At 38.5% G+C, this 24454-nt stretch overlaps 1 protein-coding gene across 5 annotated transcripts in view; it reads right to left on the reverse strand.

The window, feature by feature from the left end:
- RHOBTB1 (Rho related BTB domain containing 1) overlaps positions 1-24454 on the reverse strand; it is a 122331-nt gene that overhangs the window by 85391 nt on the left and 12486 nt on the right. For all 5 annotated transcript variants that reach the window (XM_059397470.1, XM_059397474.1, XM_059397467.1 and 2 more), the window contains exon 2: positions 21272-21373. The gene's annotated coding sequence lies outside the window, so the exon portion shown is untranslated. The remainder of the gene's footprint in view (positions 1-21271; positions 21374-24454) is intronic.

Consider the following 24454-nt stretch of genomic DNA (forward strand, 5'->3'; position numbering starts at 1 on the left):
GTCTCTCCTAATTTTCCTGCAGCAATTTAAACATGTTCTTTCTTGTCCTGTTAAGAAACAGCTGCTTACTGTGACTAACATGTTAGTCACTGTTTATACTTGCATCTTTTAGGTTCCAATGCCGCTGAAACCAGAAACCCCAGCTCCTTCGGCCCTTCTTTATAAAGTTAGTTTGTATGGGGGGGGTATGTAAACATTTCTAAAGTTGTGAAATTGTTACTTATTTCTGGACAAAGAAGCTTTAGTAATCTGAAGTGAAGCGCAGAGATCAACTTGTGATTTTTACGTGGCAGGTCCAATTTAAAATTCCCTCAGGTCACTCAAACTTCTTCATATAAAACTTGAAAAACTAGAGATAATATCTATTATAATCCTACTTTATAGGCAGAAATTAATCTGCTCTCTCATTTCTAAAATCTTAAAGGAGAACTTATATGATTAACTAAAATGAAATTTCTAGAAGTAACCTTATTGTGCCTTAAGAGAGAATTTCATCATTTTAGGGCAATGTGGTGGGAGAATTACCTATAAAACATCTCTTTGTCATGTATGTGACATTTGTTGAGTACTCAGATCCTCATAAGGTACTACATTAAGGATTGTAGGTGTACAAAGAAGTACTACACTATCACATTTTGCCCTATATTTAATCATATTCAACAAGTACTGAAATGCTTAGTTTTTATATGTAATATGTACGAGGTTTCAGGTATCTTGAGAATAGAGAATTTCGTTCCTCTTTGGATTATAGTACCATGGATGATTTAATTTCTCGAGTCTAATAGTAGTCCTTTAATCTTGTTTTTATTCTCCGTTTATAGATGAAGTTATGAAGCATTTTTTAGGCTAGCATGTAATAAAGATTTAAACCCAAATTTAAATCCTGTGTCCTTGACATGAGGATTCCTTTCTGCTTATGTGCGTAGCATCGCCCCTGGCACCTAGTAGGTATTTGGTAACTATTTGTAAAATAATTAATTGCTGTGCTTTACCTGAGTGGTGTACACTGGACAGCACAAGTTTGAACTGCATATGTCCACTTAAACTTGGATTTTTTTTGGATAAATACAGTACAGTAAATATATTTTCTCTTCCATGTGATTTTCTTAATAACATTTTCTTCTCCCTAGCTCACTTTATTGTAAGAATACAGTATAGAATAACTATAACTTACAAAATATGTGTTACTTGACTGTGTTATTGGTAAGGCTTCCAGTCAGTAGTAGGCTAAACGTAGTTACGTTCTTGGTGAGTCAGAAATTACACGTGGATTTTTGACCCTGTGGGGTGTTATTGACCTTCTCTCCGGCGTTGTTCCAGGGTCAACTGTATTCTTTGCCTTCACTTTGGTATTTTAAGTGCTTCAATCTGGTGTTTGGCACATAATGGTTCTTCACTAAAGTAATCATTGAATGGATGAATGAATGAAGATTTCTTGGGAAGTCTTTACTGAGTGTTTTCCCACTACCTTAATTCTTATGGTATATCCATAATGGTAGGATAGTCTTAAGACCGAATTAAGACAAGTGTTTTTTGTGAGATACCATAGTGATGATGGTCTCTAACCAGCTATCCTAAAATTCATTTTTAGTTAAATTCAGGATGTCTGCTTGGTTACGGACCCACCTTGTTGGCAATTTTATTGTCTAAAAATTTGAGAAAATGCATGAGGGAAATGATATTTCAAAAAAATCAAATTCTAACTTGTAAAGGGGAAACTGGCTGGCCATGTGGAAGTAATAGGAATTTTGTAGAACAATAAAAATATAGTTTTAAAAAATGATAGGGATAGAAATTCTCAAAAATATCAGACAAATATGGCAAATTTATGAGAACAGATTTTTAAAAGTTCAGGGAACAGATTAGAAGAATTCTACAGCATAAGAATTTGAGAGAGAAAATGCCTTGAAAAGATCGAGGAGTTTGCAGAAATTCTAGACAGACCCCCAAACTCTGAAGACCAGTTTTCTCTGGTAGTATTAGGATTATGAACAATTTCTTTTAAATTTTACCTTTCTATAATTTTAACTTGTCTTAAATAACTTTCAGATAATCAAAGCAATTCTGATTATTTATAATCTACAAAATAAGGCTTACTGTAAAACAAGCCATTTCTGCCCTAGAGAAATTAGTTGCACATAATCCGGAAGTGAAAGAAAGTTGTAGAATATAAAGAAGAAACCACTCTGGTTGTGGTTCTTATGTGACATTTTTTTTTCCATTTTCTGTGTATTTCTGTCACTTCATCCGTTGGGCATATGTTTACTGAGAAACTTCGGTGTGGCAGCACTGTTCTGGGAAATGGGGACACGGATGCGAACAAGGCCAAGTCCTTGTCCATGGAGGGCTTCTCCTCTAGTGAGGGAGAAGGACAAATAAAGTGCATCTTTAATTCTAGACAGCAAGGGTGCTTTTAAGAAAAAGCGGGCTTATTTGTGGAGCGTAAGGAATAACATGGAGGACATGGGGAGATGGAGAGGAGAAATGAGTTGGGGGGAATCGGAGGAGGAGACGAACCATGAGAGACTGTGGACTCTGAGAAACAAACTGAGGGTTTTGGAGGGGTGGGGGTGTGGGGGTTGGGTGAGCCTGGTGGTGGGTATTAAGGAGAGCACGGATTGCCTGGAGCGCTGGGTGTGGTGCATAAACAATGAATTCTGGAACACTGAAAAGAAATGAAAAAAATAAATAAAAATTAAAAAAAGAAAGAAAAATCGGGCCAAGTAGGGGAGAAGGAGCAACACAGTGTGGTTGCTTCACAGGGTGGTCAGTGAGGCCCTCTCTGAGAAAATGGCAAGACTTGATCAGAGGACTGAATGCTATGAATTGGCCTTGGGAGAAGTCAGGCGAAGAGTTGTCCAGAGGAGGATAGCAAATATAAAGGGAAGCCCGCAGATGACCTGCGACCTGTTGAGAAGACTGTCAGGACACGTAGGGTTTCTGTTTGTTTACTTTGTTGTCGGTGGTGGTGATGGTGTTTGTTTGTTTGTTTGCTTTGAAAGCTCAGGGAGCACACTGTTCCAACAGCAGATGGACCTGCAGCTTAGAGAGGATGGGAACACGGATGGGTCAGAAAGAACAGAATCATAAGACTTCTGTTTTCTTTGTCTGTGTCAAGGAGAGACTGGAAATAATAGACTGCTGTTGCTGAGAGGGAAGAGAAGATGAGGCAAGAGAGGGGAAGAGGGTGCCAACATTCTGGATGTCTTCGAGGATTCTCGAAGCTGTGTCCCTGCATGTCCATCTTTTTCACTCCCTTAGAAGTGACTATCACCCTGGGGCAAAGAGACAGTGTTGGTGTTTGTATAATTCTTTTGAGTAATCTCAATTAATTACCAGGACTTTATTGAAATGTGAGATTTGGTCATCATCACCCACTTAATAAGCTTGTTCCACCTGAAATTCTCCTTTCCTTCTGGCTTAAATTTCCCTGAGTCTGGTAAAAGGAAATGTGTAGGTTATATTGTGCTAGTGGGAGGAGGGGCCAGATGCTAAGAGTTTAGCCCTGGAGGAAAAACAGAGAGCAGTAGAACAGGAAAAGGGAGCAGTGCTAGGGGAACAGAGGGCTGGGGCCTCAAGGGACAGACTTGGAAACATAGCTCCCTTCTCCAAAGCCCTGCTTCACCTTCCTCTTATACTCTTTAGTGTGTCCATCTTTCCCTCTTCCCACCCCCAAATAATTCAAATATTGCTCCCTCTGGGCCTCAGCAGGAATACTAGTGCCCAAATGTCCAGGTGAAATCCAGATCGTCTTTCTGGAAACCTGGGAAATGTCATTTACCATCATTGGGAGAAAATTCGGAAGGGTGTTCAGTAAGTGTGGCCTGTGATCAGTTGTGAGACCGTTCTTGGTTCTATTCAAAATTCTAATGTAATGTATAAATGAATAGAATCTTCAGACATATGTGATTCCTATTTCAGAGTTTTATTTTTTCCTCTTTTAAAAAAGATTTTACTTATTTGAGAGAAAGAGAAAGAGAGAGCGTCAAGAGGGAAACAGAGGGAGAGGGACAAGCAGATTCCACGCTGAGGGTGGAACCTGATACGGGGCTCCATCTCATGACCCTGAGATCATAACCCGAGCTAAAATCAAGAGTCTTGGATGCTGAAGTGACCAAGCCACCAGGTGCCTCCCTACCTCAGAGTTTTAAAATATGAATATCACCACCAAAATACCAAGTTTTGAGTGTTTTGATTCTTGAAGATAATAGGATGTCTCTTGTGTTCTAGATACTGCACTAGGTTCTAGGGACAACAAATAAGCTGAGGTCCCCATAGCAAATGAAACCTGCCACACGACTGCTGACCATTTTGAGGGACTGCGGAAAACAGGAGAAGTGGAGGTTGGCAAATTGTCAGAAGCAGGGGCTCGGCAAATGTGGATCTGATTCGTCAAAAAACCTACATATCAGTGAGCCTCAGATCACTGTGGTAAGGCTCGCAGCTGGATTCCAAATGATTTGTCACGGTACCGGAAACAAGATCACATAGATAATGAGCACCATTTCCTTCTCTGAAAGGGTTAATGGACGAACTGATGGGGGTAACTTGGGGAACTGGATTTCTGCAGGCTCTCTGCTGAGGCCTTGAAGAGCATCAGTGAGGCTGAGACGAAGACATATGAGCTAGAAATCCAGGGTGCTGGCAATTTGTGGAATAGGCCACACCTGGAGGATAGAATCGAGTGATCAGGGGCTGTCTGGAAGGACATTTCTAATGGTGATGCCTCAGTCCTGTAATTGTCAACATTTTAAAAGATCAGGTGTTAAAATTTATAGAGAACATGCTTGTAGGATTTCTGATGGGACAAGTTAGGATTTTACATAGTGAACAAGTGAGATAATAGGAGTAGAATACATTCTCCATTCCAAATGAAAAAAAAAAAATTAGAGTTGGTGGGATGGAACACATTTAGTGAAGTAATATTAATGGAAATAAATGACGAAGAAATAAATGACGGTCCAAAGCAAAGAGACAAAAACCCAAGTACACAGGTAGAAGATGGCGGGGAAGGGGGGGACATGTGACTTAGCTATTTAAGAAGCACTTGGGAATTTCAAGTATCCCTCTGATACAGTTGCCACAAAAGCAAATTCAGTATTAATGGCAAGCCAGTAGCTTGGAATAAGGCTATTGCTAATTATATTTTATCCTGTGTAAGTCATATCATCCTCTGAATTTGAAAAATATTAAAAAATTGGACCATGTTCAGAGGAAAGTGTCTAGGGCATTTAGGAAGGAAACCAGAGAGAATGCGGAAGCATTGGAAAGGAGCTTCTTAGGGTATCAAAGAGGACATAAACATTTCATTAGTCCCGAAGGTTATAAGGGGGATTTTATTTTTAAAGATTTTATTTATTTATTTGACAGGCAGAGATTAAAAGTAGGCAGAGAGGCAGGCAGAGAGAGAGGGGGAAGCAGGCTCCCCACTGAGCAGAGAGCCTGATGTGGGACTCGATCCCAGGACCCTGGAATCATGACCTGAGCTGAAGGCAGAAGCTTAACCCACTGAGCCACCCAGGTACCCCAAAAGATTTTATTTTTTATTATAAGGGGGATTTACGGGGAGCCACATTATAGTAAATGTAAGGACTTTCCATCAACTAGGGGAGTCTGTGGTTGGGAGGTCAAGAGACTCATTCCTATCATCAGTGGTGTTTCAACATTACTTCAATCATCGGAAGAGCTGTAGGGTTGTCGTTTATGACCTTGAAGGTTCCTCTCAACCTTAAGAGTCTTTAGTTCTAGAGCCCCTTGCTAACCATGTATTATACAATGACATTGACGTAGCTTTTTTGGTCACTTTCACTTTTTAGAATTTGGGGAAATCGGGGGGTGCCTGGGTGGCCCAGTGGGTTAAGCCTCTGCCTTTGGCTCAGGTCATGATCTCAGGGTCCTGGGATTGAGCCCTTCATCGGGCTCTCTTCTCAGCAGGGAGCCTGCTTCCCCCCTCTCTCTGCCTGCCTCTCTGCCTGCTTGTGATCTCTATCTCTGTCAAATAAGTAATAAAATCTTAAAAAAAAAAAAAAAAGAAGCTGGGGAAATGGAGCAATTGACACCATTTAACTCCTTCCTCCATACCCAAGTAAAAGCCACAGAGAGCAGACTATAGGACTTCAGACATTTTTAACAGTCTCATACTGATGTCAGCAGGAAAGAATGGGAAAACTAGGGTAAATGCTTGTTTGGTATACACAAGGCCGATTGGGTAAAACTTTCACCCAGAAACTGCATTTCCAGTGTGGTCTCTGGTGGTATCTGGCAGACGGCTCATTCAGTGCTATGGATGAAGCTTGCTTTGTCCTGTCATTTAGCAGAAGGGCATGGTCATCTGTGATTGTCTGCCTGTAACTGTCAATACCAACCCTTCTCTCACTGCTCTAATAAAGAAAACACACAGGTTGTGGTTGTTGGCAGTTCTATCCCAGTTATGCACATTGCATAAAGAAGGCTTCCCGGGCTTGAATACAGTGGGGCTGGGTGATGTGAGTGGTAGTCACAGCTTATATTTGGCACAACCAAATGTTACCCTCTTTAGGTATGTAATAGACCCACCACTCTACCCACGAGACATCTATTTATTCAAGAGACAAGGAATATGATGATGATAATATATGGCTTTTTCTTTTAATCACCTTATGCCAAATATTTGCTGATCAGTTCAACTCAGGTCCATGTTGAATATTAATTCTATATTCCCTGGTTCTTGGTAATTGTTCAGTGCTGCCCATTTACTGGAAGAACCAATATATTTTTTTAATAAAAATAGATCACTATGAAACTTCAGACTCGTTTTTGAGTCCGGTATAGTTCTTCCTACACTTATGGTACACACAATAGAAAAACTACCAAACAACACAAGAGTTAAATATTTTCTAACAATACTAAGCTCAGAAAAGAGCTTACATAGCATTTTCTCTGCTTGCTTTACATTTGTATTTGTGTCACAATACAAATAGGGCTTTTACAGTTCAAGATTAATGCTATAGTTTTCTATGTTCATTCTATATCATCCAAACTGCAGTTGGACCAAACAACAACAAAAAATAATCAACTGAATGCTGAACAACTCATTGTGAAAATATTCATGGATGCTCTTAGTCAATATCAGAAAAAAATGTCCCAGAATATATGCATAACTCACCATTTTTATTTTGGTAAAACTTCAGGGAACTCGTGATGATTCCCTATAAATAATCTATGGACAGCTCTGCCAGAGATTGGCTCTGGGAAGCTAGTTTTTATGGAACGCTCTTATCATCATCATCATCAGTAGTAGCGATAATGTTATTAATAATATTGGCACCTGAACCTAGAGTCAAGGAGATCATCTCTTTGATATGTGAGAGGGCTGTTTTTTACTTTATATCCCAAGTTTTCCATTGGTTCAAAAACAGTTGATTAAAAAGTAATGAAAACTAATAACCTAATTGTTGTGTCTCCAAGTATCATCATCAGCTTAACGCACAACCAGTAGTGGGGGATTAAATGGCAGGCTCAAGGTCTGTTTAATCTAACTATTGCTAATCTTTACTAAACAGCCTTGTCAGATGTAATTTGCTCTATGGCAACCCTGCTCAGAAAGCAGCCTTGTTTGGAAGTAAAATGTCTACTGGTGTTAACACAGGTCTCCTTTTTAAATAGAAACAACTATGGTACAGAAAGCAAGAATGATTTTAGGTTTAAGACAGAAGAGTTCATGAATCCTTTAACCACGTCTATAGGAGTAAATGTTTCTAATGTGGAGCAATAAAGGCAAAAGTCAAGAAATAAATTGCGTATCATTATATAATATGTCTGCTAATTTTTCTTTTATGATTTTCTTTGGATTTAATGATTCAGTATAGGCTGCCTTGAATATAAATGTAAGCAATTGTTAAGAAAATTACTTCCAAGAAAACAAGGAGAATCTTTCCTCCATTAAAAGGTTTTCATCTGTTAAACACTCTCATATCTTGGGGCAGATTAGATTTTAGTGTTTAGAGAAAATGAGATGCCGGAAGCTAAAAGATTATCACAAAATCACAGGGCTGGGGGATCATCAAGAGGTCATTTAGTTCATCTTCCTGTCTCCATTCAAAATAGCATTCAAGAGAGAAAAGTGATCATCCTTTTTTTTTGTTTTTCTTTGAAAAATTTCAGCATAAACTACATTTGAGTCTTGTCTATATAGCCCTCTTTGGTTTGGCCTTTTTTTAAAAAAAATATTTAATTTATTTATTTGACAGACAGAGATCACAAGCAGGCAGAGAGGCAGGCAGAGAGAGAGGGGGGAAGCAGGCTCCCTGCTGAGCAGAGAGCCGGATGGGGAGCTCGATCCCAGGACTCTGAGATCATGACCTGAGCCGAAGGCAGCGGCTTAACCCACTGAGCCACCCAGGCGCCCTTTTCTTAAAAGTTTTAAGGTTGGAACTAGCTTAGGCAAAGTCGTTTACTGGAAAATGGAAGGACGGCCTCATTAAATGAAATCAAACTGACCTAATAAATAACCATTTGATATCTATGATTCTTTAAGATGAAAACATCATCTCCAGAATTTTCTATCCACCCTCATAACAGGAAATATAATATCCCCTTTTAAAAAAATATTTTTATTTATTTGAGATAGAGAGTGAGAAAGACGGCACGAGTAGGGGGGAGCAGAGGGAGATGGAGAAGCAGACTCTCCGGTGAGCAGGGGAGACAAATGCGGGGCTCTATCCCAGCACCCTGTGATCATGGCCTGAGCTGAAGGCAGGCACTTAACTGTGAGCCACTCAGGTACCCCAAGAAACAAAATATTCCTAATATCTAACATGCATGATCAAAATCCAAAATATTTCATCTGTGTATCACTAAGCTCATAACTAGTTAGAAGTTCCCTCACCTCTATGCCTACCAGCTCCAATTAAATGGGCTTAAGATCATTTTTTCAGATTTAGTTTTAGGTAAATACTATAAATGTATACTTGGAAACAATTAAAACTATATTTCAATTAATATTTTTGTTATAATGAGAACTGGGCTCATAACTATATAGCCAGACTCAATAAAGAGAGAATAGACAATGAAAGACAGCTACGAAACTGCTTGGTCAAATAATGATCATTTATTTCTCTTTGCTTTTCCAGACCCCTGGTAGGGAGTATATGATGATTTGTTCATAGTATACTATGAACAAATGTCTTTGTGTTTCATGAATTTAAAGATATGATTCCAATATATATGTAGAGCTAAATGACCAGGCAAGGTTTTTCCACATGTCCACAAAGATAAACGTGCCAGGGACAGAACACACTTTTGAGCATTAGACTGGGATTTAGGCTTGTTTAGAGCAAAGAGCCAAAAGGCTCAGTATTTACTCTCCAGCAGTCAGGGGACATTGATCTGCTTCTCCTAGTGAGGGCCTGTGTTGCTGTTAATGGATTCTAAGTAAGACAGAAGTTTAGTTGAAGGGGCATTTATCAGACCTGAGTTTTATCTCCATTACTCACCGGTTGGGTAAACCTGTCCAGGTTAACTTTATTTCTCTGAGGACAGTGTGTAAGCCTATTGTTTCTTACCCACATCAGTTCCCTTTCCTGTGGGGTGGGGAAGGCTTTGTGATAGCATGTATGGGAGTGGCTATATTTTAAAAGCAAATATGGGTGAGAGATGACTCTTTTAGTCTCGTGTTCCAGAAATGGAACTTTTCTACCTCTGTACGTGTGGCTGAGAGTTTTATGATTTTAAAATGATGTCATTGACAATATTTACATTAATTAAAAAGCTTCTTTAGAACAAGATGCCAAGGGGCGCCTGGGTGGCTCAGTGGGTTAAGCCGCTGCCTTCGGCTCAGGTCATGATCTCGGAGTCCTGGGATCGAGTCCCACATCAGGCTCTCTGCTCAGCAGGGAGCCTGCTTCCTCCTCTCTGCCTGCCTCTCTGCCTACTTGTGATCTCTCTCTGTCAAATAAAAAAATAAAAACTTAAAAAAAAAAAAAAAAAAAAAAAAAAAGAACAAGATGCCAATATATTGACTTACAATAAGAAATAAATCCATCAAACTAATGAGTTATATTGACTGATTGCTGTATTTTCTCCCTGTAGCTATAGATATATAGATACAAGTATCTGAAAAGAAGAATTCTAATCAGTGAACTGATTACCAAGTGAATCTGGGTTCATAACCTGGAACCTGGAACCATTTTCATAACCTGGAAAATGTAAATGGTTGATGTTTCAAAGCCATGACAACCTAACAGATTTTTCTCTCTTCAGGGATACATTTGCTGCATGGTCTAGAGATCCCTGATATTGGGCCAGGATCTGCTTATCCCATTAGGGCTGGAAAGGCACCTCCCATATTTACCCCTTTGAATTTCCTTTTTCTGTACCAACTTCTGATGGACAAGAATATTTACTTATAAGAGTTTTTAAGTATAGACTAACAGCTGAAATTTTAAGCTGAAATACTTTTTATTAGTTTGCATGGAAATGCTAGGTAACAATTGCGTGAGTGCTGTGTTGATTTTATCTGGAAGCTAGATTGAGTTTCAGCAACTTGTCCATATAGGCAGTTCTGGAAAATTGTGATATTTGGTGAAAAGTTCTCTCTTTAAAAAAGAATAAGTGCTTTTACTTAGCATGAACATTGTTTTTCAGTTTTTCCATATAAGAATCCCTTCTTGAAATGTTTCTTTTTGGCAAAAGCTAACAGAATTATATAAAGAGATGACAATCGATGAAAACAGAAACACCATAATAATGGATTCTGGGATTACAAGACTGAGAACTGGGAATCAAGCCCAGTTCAACATTTACAATAATGGGATGCTCACTTGTATGTCATATTCTGTGAGGGGTGGTGGAAAATGGGGGGGTGTGGGGGAGTCTTATCTGGTCTTCTGCCCATTTAGTTCACTGTTGCATCAGAAAGTGATATAAATTCACAGTTCTTCTGTAAGGCTATGTGAGGACACTGAATTTTCAGGGGAAAAGGATATATCCAATTTATTAGAAGCTGCAATATGGGTCAAATAAATCTAAATGGGAATAATAAATGCCATTGGAAAAGTCTCAGACTGGGAAAAGCTTTGAGGTGTTAGATATTGGGACTGTGGCATGTAAGGAAAGCTATCATAGCATTTCATTTGGATATTTTAATAGCTGGAAGGATTTTTAAAAGGATGAAATTTCTGTACTTCATACATTTAGCTTATACTCTGATATTTGGAAAGTTTTTTTTGATTACACATTTTTTTCCTATTTTTATAACAGAGGAGATGGCTAAAATCTCCCTATTTGTATATTTATTTTATTTAATATATATTAATATATAATATAAATATATACATATATAACATATATTTATATATGTGTATATATATATATTTATTTTCATGTAATGAAAATTATACACACATGAGAGTTTTTGTTATATGAAAAGAATCCACTGTGCTCATTTAAGGGCCAAGTGCATCAAACTCTGAGATAGAAAGCAGCGCACTGGAGTGTAAATTCCTTTTCTAGCTGGTCTCTAAGCAGGAAGCCTGAGGACAGTATTTCAATGATACTCCTCTGTACTAATGTTCCTTGTTTTTATTTTTTAGTTTTTTCTTCTATTATTTATTTTTAAAAAATATTTTATCCATTTATTTGAGAGAGAGAGAGCCAGAAGAAGGGAGAGAAGCAGACTCCCTGCCTGGCAGGAAGCCCCACAGGGCTGATCCCGGGACCCTTGGGATCCAACCTGAGCTGAAGGCAGACGCTTAACCGACTGAACCACCCAGGTGCCCCAATGCTCCTTGTTTTAAAAAATTTATTTTTAAAGGTCTGTGTCCTGATAAGTAGACAGTGTTCAACAGATCACACAAACTAAAAAAATATTACTTCATAATATATTATCTTACTGGTAGATCTGATGTGATGGAGTTTATATTTCAATGTGTATGAAATTTTTAATAATAAAAATATTTTCACAAAATTGGTATCACTTCCTGGATCTTTAAGTACATTTTAATTTGGAAAGAGACAATTTCTGGATTCTGGAAGCATTTAAGTACCCAACATACACAATGTGTTTTAAATCATCTGCCTTTGACAGCTAACATGCCAATATTTAGACTTTATCAGAAACTTTTGCATGTGAAATTAGGGCTGGAATCTTTGCCATGAATTTAAAAAATTCTTAGCTTTATTGGCAAAGTCTAAGAGTCTTAAGATCAATAAATAAGGGAAAATTATGTTATAAATGACTATGAAAAAGAAAAGTATACTTCTAATTAATTAAAATTTTGACTTATGAAGGAATAAACTTTCTGGTGCTTTGTCCTCTACAGGATTAGAGTATGAAATGATATTAGAGGGGTATTCCTGGGTCACGCTTAGGGAGCATTTTGAGAACCTTGGACTTCCCATCCCACAACCACTGAGAAGCCATTTTGCTGACAACTCAGTAGAGTGCAATTCGGAGAGATGATGCAAATGCTAAGAGTTGTGGGGACAGCGTCGTTTTTATTAAACCTTCACGCATCACTCTGTTGTGGCCGCATTTCTCCATACTAGCAGCCACAGAGACCTTCTCAGTGACGCAAAAACTGATCCAGAAAGTGAAAGGGAGAAACAAGGCCCACAGCTGCGGGTGTCAATGATCGGGTTTGTTTACTATTCCACTTTTGCCAGATGTAGTTATAAACCTTTGGTTCTTTATTTTACAGTTAAGATTTTAAGCTCTGAAAATCTCAACATATCTTTTCCGTGTCGCTGGACGGGTGCCATGTGGTCATTTTATAGAAAGGCCGTTGCTAACCCACATGGATAAGGGCAGGGAGGAAAGGGGCTGGTTGATTTAAACACCCTAACTGAGAATTTACTGTGGAGTTAAAATCTCTGACTTAATGTTGCATTCACTACTGGTGGCTGCTTTACTGCCTTTAAAACATGCATATATAATTGGATACTGTAATGCTTTGCGGGTAAAATAAATACCAACTCACACTAAAATAAATACTCTGCATGATGAAGTTCATGCAGACATAAATTAATCATTTACCAGTTAACCAATATGCACAGGAAAGAAATAGATCACTTATTAAAGGTTGCCTCATCTATAAAATGGGAAAAATAAAATGCTGATATATTTTACAGTGGTGCTGTGAGGGGGAATATATAAAATTATTGCTGAGCAGTTTATAAACCATAAAATGCAGTATGAACATTAAATTAATAATATTTGTACTAATTCAGATTCAACACCCTCTGCATTAAATATATCTTTTTGCCTATTGAAGCATACACAGAACCACGCTGAGGCTCTTTATTTAATTTTTAATGCGTCTTCCGAATTCTGCAAAGCATGGCAGAAGTCATGGGTTCTGTCAAAAACTTTTTAGTGGCTCACTCCCACCGTTTCTAAGATAAAGTTCTTGGCCATTCACATCCCTGGTCCCATTTTTAAAGTCCTCTCCCAAAAAGCTTTATGTCTTTCACTTGCACAGAAATGGTAGTTATGAAGGGAACATAGGCTTGAATTTTTTAATCAGGCAGAAATTGTTAATATGCTCTGTGCTTTGGTTTATTCTAAATGACAGGTTGAAATAGGGAAGCACTGTTAGCCTGGGGGCAGGGTGAGTACGTTGGGTCTCTGCAGTTTACGTAACCAGGGTAATCCCGTGCTGGGACAGCAGCAAGGTCCAAAGCGGCTGGGTCTCAAGGCCATCTCACTGCTCAGAATGTTACAGGCTTTAGAGATAAATCAAGCTTCTGTTTCTCAGTTCCGAGTCCAGAACTATCGTTCAGAGAAAGGAGGGAGAACTAAACAACACAGCACATAGTTCCTTTCTTCTTATTCTTACTGTGGTTTTTAAGAGAGTCTTATTGTTTAGAAGACCAACTTGTACAAACTTATAATCTGCTCAGCACATTTTTTTTAAAAAGAAATTTGTTATTATGGGGGCTTAAGTGGGTAGGAGAAGAATAAATGAAACAAGATGGGATTGGGAGGGAGACAAACCATAAGTGACTCTTAATCTCACAAAACAAACTGAGGGTTGCTGGGGGTAGGGGGTTTGGGAGAAGGGGGTGGGATTATGGACATTGGGGAGGGTATGTGCTTTGGTGAGTGCTGTGAAGTGTGTAAACCTGGTGATTCACAGACCTGTACTCCTGGGGATAAAAATATATGTTTATAAAAAATAAAAAATTAAAAAAAATTTGTTATTTATTTGACAGACAGAGATCACAAGTAGGCAGAGAGGCAGGCAGAGAGAGAGGAAGGGAAGCAGGCTCACTGCGGAGCAGAGAGCCTGATGCGGGGCTCGATCCCAGGACCCTGGGATCATGACCTGAGCTGAAGGCAGAGGCTTTAACCCACTGAGCCACCCGTGCACCCCTATTCAGCACATTTTTAACATTTTCAATATCCCTTTGACTCTCAATGATAAAACACATCAGATGTTTCTTCACTCACTTCCTTTTATAGGGGCTGTTAATATAGAAATACTCTTCATCTTCCACTATGAGATGATACATGGTTGACTGGAGATGTCTGAAATATTGCCCAATTTCCCCAGTGTATCATGTGTCACCAGCAATAATAAACAGTGACTAATCTTCAGTCATGAACTATATTTATGGCTTTCTTGTCATCAGGAAGTTGGTATTTTCTTGAATCATGTTTAAGGATCTAATATTTGTGCTAGGAACATGTGTGCTAAGAAAAGTCTACCTAGGTCCAAAGAAAAATAATTCCCCATATTTTCTTTCATTTGGCTATTTATAGAGCTTGGCCTTTCCATCTGTATCTCTCTCCTCCTGCCCCTTTATTTTGGATCAGGATTCACACAGGACTATTCTGATGGAATCTAGTTTATCCCAGTCTGTTCACCATTTTGGTGGTTACAGTCTCCTCATCTAGTAGGAAAGGAATATGGCTAAAATGCAAACTTATCCTAGTTAAAGCTCATCAGTGATCAAAAGGAAACACAGTGAAACTGTTTCTTCCATTTCCAAAATCCAGCTGGGGGTTTGGAGATCAAAATTTTTTTTTTTTTTTAAGATTTTATTTATTTATTTGACAGAGAGAGATTACAAGTAGGCAGAGAGGCAGGTAGAGAGAGAGAGGAGGAAGCAGGCTCCCTGCTGAGCAGAGAGCCCGATGCGGGACTTGATCCCAGGACCCTGAGATCATGACCTGAGCCGAAGGCAGTGGCTTAACCCACTGAGCCACCCAGGCGCCCCAAGATCAAAGTTTTCCTAAAGGAGCTATAGTGGCAGAGGAGCAGGAGATAAAGGCTAATAGAAGGTGAATAAAGGCTTTGAGGGAAATGCAATAAGGTCAGTAAGTGTGTAATTCTACTTCAGTTCAATTAATATATATCAGTTGCCTGCCAGATACCAGGCTTTGGAGTAGGTACTTGGGATACACCAGTCAAAACTCATAAAAACTGCTGCCCTCATGAAACTTACATTCTAGTGGAGGGAGACAGAAAATAGATAAATGAGTAAATTATAGAAATTATTAGAAGGTGACAAGTATTATGGAGAAAAATAAACCAGGGAAGGAATAGTGAAGTGTGGGAAGGATTTGCATTTTTAGAAGGGTCGTCAGTGAGGATCCTATTGAGAAGCTGATATCTGAGCAAAGACTTGAAGAGAAGCAAATCATGTAGATTCCTGGAGAAGACTGTCTCAGACAGGAAGTAGCAAGTACAGGCCATGAGGCAGGGACATGTCTGGTGTATTGGAAGAACTGTAAGGAAACCAGAGTGGTTGGAGGGGAGTGAATGTGGAAGTTGGGGTAGGAGGTGGTGGTCATGGTGGGCTAAGGCATATTTGGCCTTGAGGACCATTGTCTGGCTCTAGCTTTTAATTTGATTGAAATGGATGTACTGGAGAGTTCTGAGTCAAGGAACAAAATGATCTGACTCATAATTTATTGAAAATAGACTGCAGGAGGCAAGGGTGAAAGCAAGGAGATCAATTAATTAAAATAAACAGTTCACCTCTCCTCTCTGCATACGTTTAATGGCTATGAGCCAGAAATTAATGAGAGACAATAGTTTACAATTATATGTAAACATATTGAAGTTGTAACTACACAAAGCTAAAACTGGTTGGAAGAGAGAATTCAATAAAGCAATCAATTTCATTTCTATAACACCAGTTGGTGAGTTTGAAAACATTTTAAACTAAGGTCATAAGCAACTAATGATAAAAAAATAACCATTAGGGTTTGGGAAATTCAAACATCTATTGCTAATTAATAGGTAAAAAAATCTCCCTCCTTAGCACATTCTGGGTTGTGGAATTAAGTAAGTGTGGATTAAGACATTGAGATGGTCCCCTCACATGCCTTTCAGTCCCTTGCCTCTCAGGAGTTGAAAGTAAGGGAACCTTGAGTTAAGAAAGCAAAGCACCAAGAAAGGGAGCCATAGTGTAGAATATGCATAAATGTTTTCACTTTCAAATTTAAAACATTTGAGTGATGGGAAGATTAAAAAAAGAGAGTTGGGTCTTCTCCAGGGAACAAAGAAAAGAGAAAAATAAAAATACTAATAAAAGATGAATTTAGCCTTATAGTCAACTTTCCTGGCAGTCAGAATTATTAGGTTATGAAACAGAGCTCTCCCTATCTCTCCTGAGCCAGTTAGGCTTAGAAAAAATTGAACCTAAAAAAGTGTCAAAATTCACAGTAGGAGTGCCCACTCAGAGCTCCATTTCTCTCTCTGAAGTAGGTTACTACATTCACCTAGGGAAATTTCTATTGAATTATAATTAGGTGGCTAATTAAAAAGTGGATTATCAACTATATTAAAATATGCCAGAAAGATGTGCACATCAATTCATTCTTTAATTTAGGAAATCCACCTTTTCCTTGAAAAAAAAAAAATTCTCACTGGGAAACTCCAGGTATAAAATGTACCTTTTCTTTTTATTTCTTAAATCACGGTTATTGAAGTAAGTCTCAGATTTTTTGTTCGTTGAGGTAATGGATGTATGTTGAGCTTCCTCTGTTAATAAGAAGTACCTACATATAGTTACCACTCTTAGGAGGAGAACCAATGGCTATGATTAGAGCCCCAAGGCAATGATGGTCTCCAGAAGTGACTTAAGTTATTCACTTCTAACTTAAGTCAAATGCTGTATCATTGAATTCTCTCAAGAATCCTATGACATAATTTTCTGCCTATTAGATGAGGAAACTGAGCTCAGAGAAGACAAATTATTCAAGGTCACTCAGCTTGAAGTTTATAAAGCTGAAATTCAAACTCAGGTCTGTTTGACCTTGAAAGTCTTGGATTAAGCCAGTTTACCCTCTTTAAACTGTTTTAACATGAAGCTAAAACTATTTTGTCTCATTTGATTCATTTTGAAATTGATAATACTTGCCTATAGTATAGTCAAGATCTTATTTTAACCAGAAGACCATATTTCCCAGCCAATTGTCCAGACATCAGCTTATTTTGTAAAGGAAATGATCATCAGGAGACTCCTGAGCCCTTTCTAACAGCAAGAGTTAAAAAGTAATAGTCCCCTGGTACTGTAGGTTACCTTTTACTTGTCTCTTCCTATTTGTTTCTAATTCCTAAGAAGGTAAAAATTAAAGGATAGCCCACGAACTTTGGTACAATCCTGCCCGTGAGTTTGGTAGACCAGTCCAGTATTAAGTGGGTCAGGCCATTCCTGAAGGCACCTAACAACGGAACAGACCATCTGGATGACCTAGCAGATAGGCATGACTGAGTCCACTTGTGGTGGACTTGCCGAATTGCTTATAGGACTCAGTCCTGATATGGTGAGGGTGATTTGGAGTTCCCTGTCAAACAAATAATGACAGTAACAATGGAATTCTACAGACATTCTCTGAGGGCCTCCTGTGTGTCAGACATTATGCTGACATTACAGACATGATGTCACTGTTCTCTGGGGTTTCTCAGTCTTGGCACTATTGACCTTTTGGACCAGAGGACTTCTTGTTATTGGGGGGGCTGTCCCGGGCATCCAGAATAGCAGGGACTGGGACTCCCCAGACACCCATACATGCCCACTGCCCCCAGTTGTGACCTCCAAAACTATCTCCTGACATTACTTAATGTCTCCTGGTGGGGAAAAACAAAATCACCCCCTAGTTGCAACGAATCTCTGTTTTACCTCCTCAACAGCTCCAGGAGATTGGTACTGTTAGATTAGTAATTTTATTGACAAGGAAACTGCAGCTCTGCAAATTTCAGGTAAAACTCCGCAGGTCTCACAGGTTGGAAATGAGAGAGCTGGCACGCACAGAGGCTGCCTACTTCTTGCGAAGGCTGTTAATGGTGTGGGTGGAACCCACAAGTCATGATGTGCCCTCTCCCACCCTCCTCACTTCTAGATCTCATCATGGGGGTGCAGCCCCGGGAAGGAGTAAGACATGCACGTGACGCAGTGCACGGAACCTTTATTGTACCATGGCCTTTTATTTGGCAGATTAATTCCATTTTAATTGGAATTCTGGAAACTAATGAAAAAAAATTACAAGTGTTAGATGGTCTGTTCTCAGGGTTTTTGAATCTGTCTGATTTAATTCTAACCAATTAGCATGCTATTACGGAGGAGTATTATGTTGAGAATCAATATTACACTAAACACTAATATTTTATTCAGTATTAAAAATTTATACAAGTGGTAATACAAGTGCTTTATTCCTACTTTGTCTAAATGAGAAGAAATGCTTCCTTAGGGCGATTCCAGTTACCAAGAAAATGTTATCTTCTTAGGATACTATTGGTATTACAGTTTACAGAGATCATTGCTTCAAAGAATTAATAAGATTTAATTGAATGAAATTTGTTTATTTTATTATAAAGCATATGAGTCTTTCAGCATATCAAAAATGTTTTCCATTTTATACTTATATCTCATGATAAGAGGTCAACAAAAGTACATTATTGTCCAATATTGCCAGGAAGGTCAAAATAACTCATATTTATCTTGGTTTCAGGCTATCCTTCCTCTTTCCCTGCTTCCCTTGCTTCCTTTTCTTTTTTCTCCATTTGGATACTCTATCCTTATTTGATTCAGATATAATCTTAGGCTGGAATTGGAACCTAAATGTATCCAGACGCTGCATTCCGTATCTTTTTTGCACAGAGGAATGACTAAGCTTAGATAAACATAAACTAGACAAACATCTAATAACCACCTAGAGATAGTTCCGTTAGGTGTGATTTCAAAATTGGGTTTCAGGTCAGCTCTCCAGATTGTGCCCCCAGGTGCCCTTCCCAGCATCTGGCCCTGCCATGCGCTTTGGTTTTAGAGCCTGGGCACACGGCATGGATTCCATGGCTCTTCCTGACCTCTCTTCTGTGTACCTCCACTCTCCTATATTTAGTAGCTTCTTCAAGCTTCCAAGCTAGGGCAGTTTGGATCTAATGAAGGCATTTACAATTTTTATTACTTGTATACTTTAATTCACAACTTCTCAAGTATCTGAAAGCTTTGAGAAAATGACACTTTTAAAAATAGCCTTAATTTTCTGAATTGTTATACTCCGTTCCTCAGATTTAGAAAAGTTTTGCTTCACGTTTTAGTGCTATCCTAACCGGGCTGGCAAGATCAACCAGTTAATATGCATATACCTTGAAAAAGCTACTCTTTGGGAAAAGGTTGGTTGTAATTCTAAAGGCATACTAGATGTTAAAAACTGCCATGCAAAATCAAAGCAAAAAAAAAAAAAATCATTGAATAAATTAAGCTAACCGAAAAATTAGAAACTGGAAGTAGGTTCAGCATAGTAATCACCATTACAAATAGGAAAATTCAAACTAAAAAAAATAACATTTAATGGGTTGACTTTTCTAAAATATTGATTGGATTTCATTAATAAGCATTTTATGCATATGGCTATTTTCGAAGTTCCTTTAAAAATGAAAGACTAATGCCTTAATGAGAGGTATTATTACATGAACATATTTGAATCTAGCTTATGAAAAATAGGACTTGAGAATTTAAAATGTGTGCATAAAATGCAAATGGATTTAATTAACTGAAAACCCATAAGACAGAACTTCTTCAAATAAGCAATTACTTTGGGGACTAATAGAGTAAATAGGATCCTGAATCATTAGCACAAATATCCATATGAGAGAAGGATCAGCAAATTTTATTCTTTAAGTTATTTATGCACACATGGTAATATCTCATTAATTTATGGCTTCAATAAATTTAAATCTTTTGATAATTTTTTCATGAGCTGGGCTGACGCTTACCTTTGCTTTTGCAAACATTTTATTTATAAGTAGATAATATATGGTGTTTTAAACATTTATTTTCAATCTTGCATACACTTTTTAGACACAGAATAAACTATTTTCAGTGAACCTCAGGCACTTTACAAGCTCCTACATACATCCAATCTATATGCTAATAACAAAATGTTCATATGATTTATTATTACAGATCTCCTTAAGGATTTTTACTCTGTAATGTTTTGTTGGAGTTACTATATGAAGTTTAAAGAATAAAGGCCACATTTGTTTGAGAGTTATCTCTAATCCAGCCTGCCCACAAATTCGGAAATGCCCACCTTCCTAATTTGTTAGAATAAATGAAATGTATTAATGAATATTCACAGCTTTACATAATAGACTTTTTCTTTTAAACGTGCGTTGGAACATAGAAAGAAAAGTAAAATACAATGAAGGGTGAAAATAAATGATTTTGTGGGTGGACAAAGGGACTGAACTGTCTCAAATAATTTTAAGTCCTGCAGGCACAATATCCCAGTCAAAGACCTTAATAATGTTGCCCTTTTTAAAGAGCTGATTATGCTCACGTGGGGTGACTCAGTTCTTGTCACTTGCAAAGTGAGATGTTTTTCCAGTTAAAGACAGTCAGTGCCAGGCCAAAAGGGTGGCTGCTCCAAACTAGGGCTTTTGGAATGAAGAGAAATGCCACTGCCCAGCAATCTGGCATTTCTAAATCTTTCTTTTATGCGGCCATGACTTTTCAGAATCCACATGTCAATTTGCACCAAAGAATTAAAAGTGTGTATCACGTGGGTAGAAGAGTTATGTTATTTTAATTATCAAAACTCATATGTGGTTCACAATGACTCCAGTTCTAAGCAAGATAAAACACGAAACTAGAATTTATAAAAACCAAAATTTCACCAAATTCTCCTTTTTAATGAAATATTCTGAAGACAGATCTGGATAGGATTCATAAGTCATGCTACCTTCACACCAGAAGCATTTCCATTTCTTTTGTAAATATTGAGAGGAAATTAGGAGGAGGGGAAAGGCAAATCTTACTCCAATTAGTAGTTACTTACCATACGAAGGGGGAGAATGAACTTCCGTTCCATTTTCATAACTTAATCAAGAATACTTGATGAGAGAGTTCCCTTTCATGTGCTTCTTGAATGTTATAAAATCTAGGGAGGAGACAGAAACATGGACTAGTTCATCGTAAAGAAGAAAACTGCCCCAAACAATACTAGCTTCTTACGTCAGCGGCTAGTTCTCAACTGGACGAGAGCTATCACAGCCAACTCTATGCCACCTACCCATCAACCAGCTGCCTGCAAATTTTGAGCCAGATAGACTGAAACGACCACTGTCACAAGAGAAAGAAGACTGAGGGTTGAATCCCACCCAGTACTTGTCTGAATGAATTTTATTTCCTTGACTTCACCAAGGTTCTACTCCCTCACTGCTCTGGTGGGAGTAATAATATAGTCAATGGCTTGTTCTGATGATCAAAGGAGATGATGTCTGGAAACACATTTAGTTAACAGTGGAAGTGTTTAATTTATTTTATACCCTGACTCTTCATCATAAGGATTTGGGGTGGCTTCCAAGTACAGAAATAATGAAATATGAATAAAAATAACAGTGTTGAGAGTAAAAAAAGGAAGATGGTCATATGCCACCTACATTGGTCAACATTTGAGATAATTTAAGTTACCATTTGGATTTGAATTTCTTGGTAATTTAGATAAAAGGAGAACATAATTTCTTTGATAACTTCTATTGTTAGAAAGGAGAAAATGCGTTACTCCCCCCAAAGAAATTGTCCTGATACAAAATTCCCAGGAAAATTTTTCATGGAAAACACGACATTCGAAGAGTGAAAAAAAATGAACTACTTAACAAAGTGGGCCTGACTACCCACCATGAAAGCTGAAGGGCAAAACACTACTTATGCTTGGAGGTAGTTACTATCGCCATAAAATTGTATTATTCCTAGAGACAAACATGATGCCTGAATTAGGAAAATACTAAATATAAACCCACTGATGCCCAGTTAACAAATCATCCAGCCCTTCCCCCTTGTTGTGCCTTCCTAACACACACACACACACACACACACACACACACACGCGCACGGAGCTTCTTTCCTTAAGTCATGTTCTCAGTAGTTGGGGGGTGGGGAGCTTCCAAGGAAGTCACTGATGCATGGCGACTGTAGGCCAGTCACTGCTTACTAGGGCACGGAGCGGCAAGGATGAAGTGTGAACCTCGACATGATACAGGACTGACAGCTGCACCCATTCCACGGGGCCGATCCAGAAGGGAAAGGAAGAGAAAGATACAACCAGATGATTATATAGTTGACCCCCGAACAACGCAGGAGTAAGGGGTGCTGACCCTGCATGGTCAGAAATTCACATATAACTTTTCACTCCCCCAAAATGTACCCACTAAGAGCCTACTATTGACTGGAAGCCTTACTGATAGCATAAGCAGTTGATTGACACACCTTTCTGTAAGTTCCATGCATTATGTACTGTATTCTTATAACTAAGTAAGCTAGACAAAATGTTATTAAGAAATTCATGAGGAAGAGAAAATACATTTATAGTACTTTATCAAAAAAAAAAATCTGCTAGGTGGACTCTGCATTTCAAACCCTTGCTGTTCAGGATCACCTTTATAGGTGAAATAAATCACAGTTTGAGTCCTCATCCTTGAGATCCCCATATTTTTTCTCGACTTCCTTGAAATCTCACTTCCAATCTTGCAAGAAACTCCTCAATTTTCCTCTTCTGGCTCTTCTCCCTTCCTTAAATATGGGCCTTCCTCAAGGTTCTCCACTTGACAGTAATTTCATGCACACGCATGGCTTACATGTCTTAAATTAATACCTTTTTCTCCTGCTTTCTAGGCTGGATCCTCATCCCTTTTATCTCCTGAATTTGCTTTTCTTTCTGTCCCTAAAATCAGTGGGATTGCCACTCTCCCTGGCTTGAATATGTGATGTCCTCTTCATTCTCCCGCATCACTGCACCTCCCAAACACACACATCTAACTTATTAAGACCACTCTGAGCACAAGAAGTTCAACTTCCCTTTGACATTCATTCCAAGGCCATCATCATGGCAGAAACTCATCCCCTGTCTACCATCTTCCATCCAGGCAGTGGCCTCCCATCTGAGGTACTCTCTGCTTCCAGTCCGCATTAGTTCCCAGCTCTCCTGATGATCCCAGTTTTCTTCCTAAACATCATGCTTCTCCACTTGTTTGAAAACTTCTGACACTTCCAGTGAGTCTAGGATCAAGTCTAGGCACTCCTCAGCAGAGCTTCCCAATATCCCAGATCAGTGCATTTACTACTTTCCACATAACCTCTCCAACCATACCAAACCGTTTCTCTTCACTCTTCCTCTCCTCCACAAAGTGGTTTGCCTCTGTAATTTTGCTGACTAACTTTCTGCTGTCTGAAATGCTCATTTTTTAACACCCAGTTCAAATATCACCTCTTTCAGGGGTATTTCTGAATTCTTGTGTAAGAATTTAGTGTAACTTTCTCTGCAAACCCAAGGATCCTTAATTGTAACCTTACCACAAAAATCCCACTTATAGTATTCTGACTATATGCTCTAAACACAGTTGTCCCCAAAACCCTCATAAAGCTTATAGTCTAGCTAGGGAAACCCTGCCTTATTCACATTTATAACTTCCATGGGGATAATAGCCGATATTTCATCATGTGGGTGCTCTATAAATTACAGATCAAATCATATTTGAAACATCAAATAGCACTATGAGAGGCTCTGAATGTAGGGTTAAGAACACCATTCTAGAAAATATTTTCTGAATAAGTGACAATAGCAAGACTGTCCAGATTTGGGACACTAAAGGAATGGAAGGAGAGAGCATGAGAAAAAAGAAGTACAGATGGGCATGTTATTTTTCTCTTTTTAAATTTTAACACAAATTTGATCATTTTACAAAGATCAAGTAAGGTGGTTTATATCTGAGGGAAGATGTTGCATTTGTTCCAGTGAATCAGATCACAAAATATTTAGTCACTCTGCATTTGAGATTATCACATGAAATATAGTTTATGGAAGATCTCCCATTAGGGCTGGAAAATACCTTCCTGGTACCTGTCTTAGCGCCTGGCACATAGAAGATATTTTAATATTTGTTGACTGAATGAGTGCTTGCTCATCCAGTGACCTCTCTCCAGCTGCCCTCCAATCTCCTGTTTCCCTTTTAGAGCCAAATTA

Source organism: Mustela nigripes, chromosome 4 (assembly GCF_022355385.1).
Source record: "Mustela nigripes isolate SB6536 chromosome 4, MUSNIG.SB6536, whole genome shotgun sequence".
NCBI lineage: Eukaryota > Metazoa > Chordata > Mammalia > Carnivora > Mustelidae > Mustela > Mustela nigripes.